Below are 6,000 nucleotides of genomic sequence, written 5' to 3'. Positions count from 1 at the left end.
AGCTGAAGGGTGGGGTGCCAGATGCCATCTGCAGGGACATTACGAGCTCGAGAACTGCTCCCATGAGAATCTCATAAAGTTTAACAACATCAAATGCCAAGTGCTGCACTGGGGTCAGGGCAACCCCAGGTATCAATCCAGGCTGGGGAATGTACAGATCCAGAGCAGCTTGGCTGAGAAGGACTTGGGGGTGTTGTGGGTGAGAGGCTGGACATGACCCAGCCATGTGTCCCTGCAGCCCAGAAAGACAAATGTGCCCTGGGCTGTGTCCAAAGCAGCATGAGCAGCAGGGGAGGGAGGGGATTCTGCCCCTCTGCTCTGCTCTGCTCTGCCCTGGTGAGACCCCACCTGCAGTGCTGCACCCAGCCCTGGGGTCCCCAGCATGGGAAGGACATGGATCTGTTGGAGTGAGTCCAGACGAAGGCCACACATGTGATTAGAAGGATGGAGCACCTTCACTATGAGAAAAGGCTGAGAAAATTGGGATTCTCAGCCTGGAGAAGAGAGCGTTAATACAGCCTTCCAAGGAGCCCACAAGAAAGATGGCAAAAGCCTCTTAACAAGGGCTTGTAGTGACAGGACAAGGGGGGATGTTTTGAGGTGGAAGAGAGTAGGTTTAGATCAGATAATAGAAAGAAATATGAGAGTATCAGACATTGGAAGAGGTTGTCCAGAGAAATTGTGAATGCCCCATCACTGGGCAGGTTCAAGGCCAGGTTAGATGGGGCTTCAAGCAACCTGTTCTAGTGAAAGGTCATCCTGCCCATGGCAGGGGAGTTGTAACTGGATGGTTTTTAAGGTCTCTTCCAACTCAAAGCACTCTATGATTCTGTGTCCTGTGAAGACAACTGTCTGTCTCCATAGGCTATACAATCAACCCAGATAGATAACCTACTCTTGGCCTCTAAGTAAATTGCTGAATTTAGGTGAGGTTGATTTACCTTTTTAATTCTGTTTCAAAGGACTTAAGCTCATTTTCAGTTCAAATAATTTTCAAAGCTCTTTTTATTTGGAGAGCATCTGACCCACCCCTCTGAATACTAGATCTTTTTAAACATAATTGACTGTCATCTTTTTATTTGTAACTGCCATCTTATGAATTTTAAAAAACACACATTCTTCCTAGACTAATTAGTTTGAATAGCCTACTTAATTTCACTACAGCATCACGTTCCCTAGCAACCTATTCTAGAGCCTGCCAGGCATGCTGCCTTACCGAAGACTATGTGGAGGAAATTAAGTCAGCATCAGTGCTGCTGCTCCAAGTTTTATCTCAAGCAATGTTCTGTCTTTCAAATGAATCTGCAAAATGGTCTCACAACTCCTTAACTGTCTATATCAAAAGGTGTATTGTCACACAGTGTGCAATTAGATAGCATAGACTTGGGTAGGAATCACCTATGGCTGAACACTAGAAAGTGATAGAAATTGGTCTAGAAAGACCAATCCCAGAGTATCTGAGTATCTAATCATAATCAATGCATCCTCGTATGCTTTTTGAGGAAATTTAAATATTTTGGTGGCAAGCTCAATTGGTCTAATATAATGAAAAAGCATTTCATTACAATCCAGGATGGTACTTTTTCAGGAAACCTTGAGTGTGCCCATATTTCTCATTTGGTGCCCTGAAAGTAGAGCTGAGGTGTGATTTTGCCTGGTGCTTAATCTTGTGGTGGGGTTTTTCTCTCTTGATGAAACAACAGATGGACTCATGCACAGAAGTACCACCGAGGGCTTCCCATTTTCATCAGCACTGCAACCTCCTGTGAACATTTCCCTTTCTCTGAGGACTGGAAAGGATTTCAGTGCTGGCAAAGACACATCCACAGTGCAGATATCAAAGTGTATCACAACAAACTGAAGCCCTCTGGTTGTGGCCCACTGGTTAGTACAGGCACAAATGCTGTGTTTGGGGATCAAGTGAAATGGAGGAGAATATCACCTATACCCAAATCAAAAGCTGGAAACTGGAAACTATACTTTCGCCAATGCTTACTCAAAAGTTTTGGAAGCTTTTATAAATGTTGTCCTTTCTGCTTTTCCTTGTTGTTAAAAAAAAGAAATCCATAATTAAAATGATAAATGAATATTAAGGGCAGCCTCAACTCAACTGAGATTTCTCTTTAACATTTACTGGAGGCATTCTACTTTAGTTTGGAAAACATGAAGAAAAAATTAATTGTATTAAATATTTCTTTAGAAATACCCTTCTTCAATGGGTATTTTCTGAGTGAAAGATGATTTCTTATGTCATAAAAGCTGTTATTCTGCTCTTGCTTTGCTTTGCCTGGCATTAACAAGGAATAAAAGCACACCTCATTTCTAGACTGACTCACTGAGACAGGGAGAGCGTTGAGGTGTTGCACCATTGAGGATTCATCACCAGACAGGCAGCACAGGCTGTACCACACCTACTCCAGAGGCTGCCCTTCTGGGGACTGCAGACAGGCATGGACTTCAGTGGGAAATGCACTGCTGAGACATGGTTAGCAGTTGATCCCAATGTGCTGTACAAAGTCCTGATGGAAACCCTTATGTGCTAGGCAAACAAGTTCAGCCTGTAGCTAGTTTGAGGAAAGGCTACAGTGTTCTAATTATAGTCATGTTTTAGTTTATTCTCAAAATATAAATTTATCAACAATTTTTCATTGTTCCCTAGTTCTTTCCATCACTCCCCCAACAATCTCAATTCCCTTATTTTGTTCTCTGTGATAACAAAATAAACCCAGGACATTTGTACAATGTGAAACACTTGACTTCTCTCAGGTTGACTCTTTAATAAGAACTGAGAGAACTGTATTAACAGCTTCTTCTGAAATCTAAAAATTCAGAGCTGTTTTATTCTTTCAGGACCACATTCAAAAAAAAAAAAAAAAAACACTCAAAAAAACCTCCTGTTGCCTTGAAATATTTATTTCACTCTTTCTAATGCATTTCCCAGTCTTTATCCTGCATCAGATGGTATCAATTAATCTTTTGGGGTGTATCTAACCCTACAGCACTGAAAAGCATCAGATTCAAGGCATAGCAGTTTAAAGTCCAACTATTAAACTATGGCAAGTAGTAGCCTAATCTTCAGAAAAAAAAAAAATACACTTCCATTTGCTATTGAGGACAGCAAAGTAATGCAATGGGAGTAACGTCTCATTAATCCAAGCCTTATCTTTCCTTAATTAAACAAAATAGTTGAGCCATAACCTGGCCCTGTTTCATGGCTTTACTGAACCTCTCCACCTCTGAACTATGTCAGTTCCTTTTCTCAACAGTTGTAACTTGGATGTACAAGAGCTGTTGGACAAAAGTCAGGAAAACATACAACAAAGATAAATCATACAAGGACTAAATTGTAGACCATCCAGTGCAGTGGGTCTAAAAATTTTCTTTATTTTATATGTCAATTCAGGATTCTAAATCTAAGTCTAAGTCTAAATCTAAATCTAAATCTAAATCTAAATTTATTTATTTATGTTGCCATAGGCACCTCTGTGAATAAAACAATTGCCTTGCATTTTGGATTTGCTATTCCAGTGTTATTCCAAAAGCTATTCCAGTGCCAATAGCAAACCCCAAGCATCTGTGATTTCCAAACACTAAGGTGGCTGTAAATGAAATAATTAATTTTGTGATCTAATTCTTATCTCAGGAATCACCAATGACCCTTCTAGTCATTTGATTTAGTTTGTAGGATAGTCTTTGCCATACAAATAAAACATAAATATTTCTGCCATTAGATTAACAGTGCAAAGATGAGCTGGCTTTAGGATTTAACAGATTATTTTCAATTGAATATTTTTCATTTTATTGTCATTCCCCTAGAAAATTATTCCAGTCTTGTAAAGCCTAATTAGTACCCGGAGTTTTAAATCAGACTTCTCCTTCTGTTCTCAGGAGGGTCTGATGAATGATAAACTTTTACAAATGTGGTTATTTTTACCAAATAACATTTTAAAAATAAATTAAAGTAAAAAATTACATTCCATAATGACTGTTTTGCTTCTTAAAAAAAAAAGAAACACTGCAATAAATAGATTTGAAATAAATAGATGAAGAAAAGAGAAATGCTGCAATAAATAGATTTGAATAAATAGATGAAGATGGCACTAATTTCAATTTCAGGTTAAACATTTTTATGTCCAACCAACTATAAACAATCTCAAATGCTAGGAATGCTTTTGCCTCTGAAAATCTGTTTTTAACTGAAAATTAGTTTTCTGTGTAAGAGGTAATATTTAATCAGCCTTTGCTAACTTGCCATGCAACAACAATGGATTTCCTGCTGTTCTTCCCATGCCACTGTGACACAGCTTTTGCCCTTTTAGTTGCTGACCCAGATTTCGGCTTAGCCTGATGGACCAAACCTTGAAGCAGTTTACATAGACATTGCTCTGGCTTAGAGTCTTAGTATACCAAAGTAATTATTCTTCTGATGATTAATAATATTTCTAGATTTTCCTATATAGGAGGGAGGTGTAATATAAAGTGAGCCAAAACTGTACAGCAGGGGGAGTTTCTGAATGGGATCTGTAGACCTCAAATGTCTTTAGCTGTCAGACATCTACAATAGCAACCAAAGATTCAGCACTGCTTAATGAAGTCGCTCTGGAGCTGGGATACCAAAGGATCACACCATTTTTCAGATACCTAATAGACTCTAAGGCTAATATGGGAAATAAAAGATTTCTGTAAATGTTAAGGGAGTTAAGCATCCAAGTTTCATCAGAATTTGAAGTGATCTAAAAAGAAATATGTTTATCCAATAATTTCAAGTTAATTATAAGTTTGCATATTTATAAAGATTTTCTTATTTTTTTGTTCACATAATAAAAGGATGTCAGGTTTTTTTAAGTTTTTAATGCTTCAATATTGAAACAAATCTTATTGCAGAAGCCTTTCCTCTGGGACTTGAAGGCAGCACTAGGTTATGTGGCCTCCTGCCCAGGTGCACATTCTAATGGATGGGAGGACACTTGGCCTTATATTATCACTTGGGTCATTACCTCAGATTTTACCTCCAATGGTGCTTATATGAGACTTTCCTTCCTAAATCACATCAGCACATCAACTCCTTGATAGGCTGCTCCCTGGTTTCCCAGTGAGAAATCACCTCATACCCCAGGAGTCTGAATCCTTTCAGAGAACTATTGCAAATTTGGCACATGTACCTTTTTTCTGACAGGATAAATAATTCAACAGAATATTCTCTGCATTATGCATTCAAGAGAGTTCAAGTCATATCTATTATTCATTGGGTGCTATTTAACCAGCTCTATCATTGACTAACTTACATTCTGTCACTTACCTTAACATTCATTTCAGCACTTAATTTATTCCTTAATGGTTATCTCATAATTGCATTAACTAAAGCTATTATACAAAGCAATGATTGCAATGTTTTGTGTCTTTGTTTTTCTTTCCACCATTGATACATTTTAAAATGTTCTACAATTTTCTAGGCTGTGCAGGGGTCCTTAAAAGGCCAAAAATGACAGAAGAGTCATCAACATTTTCAACAGACAGAAAATGCCTAGAAAATTATAATTTCAACTAAGTACAATATATTTACAAAGTTAGATTTAAAAATTACACAAAAGTGATATTGAAAAAGGCAGCAACTAAATTTCATTATTTGATTTCTTCTTCCACATTTTGGGATGTAATTTTTCATGTTATAATAGCCTAGGTAGAAAGAAAGAAAAAGAATTCTACTGCATTAAATACCTTGAAAATCAAAGAACAACAGATGGAGTTTAATGCAGGTTATTCAATGAAACTTCACGAAGATAAGACAATCTTTTCTAGAAGTAACTGCTTATCAGATCATTACCAAAAATTTTTCAAAGGAAGGAATCCAGAATATTTAATCCTATTAACATTTGAGAAACTGTTTCATGGAATAGTGCAAAACAGTCATCTGCAAAGGTCAAATTTTAGCTGCATTCTTCCTTTGATATTTTCAACAGCACAACTTTTGCCAAGAGTAGACTTGTGATACCTGTGGGC

Source organism: Molothrus aeneus, chromosome 3 (assembly GCF_037042795.1).
Source record: "Molothrus aeneus isolate 106 chromosome 3, BPBGC_Maene_1.0, whole genome shotgun sequence".
Classification (NCBI taxonomy): domain Eukaryota; kingdom Metazoa; phylum Chordata; class Aves; order Passeriformes; family Icteridae; genus Molothrus; species Molothrus aeneus.
Note: the sequence above shows the minus strand (reverse complement) of the source record.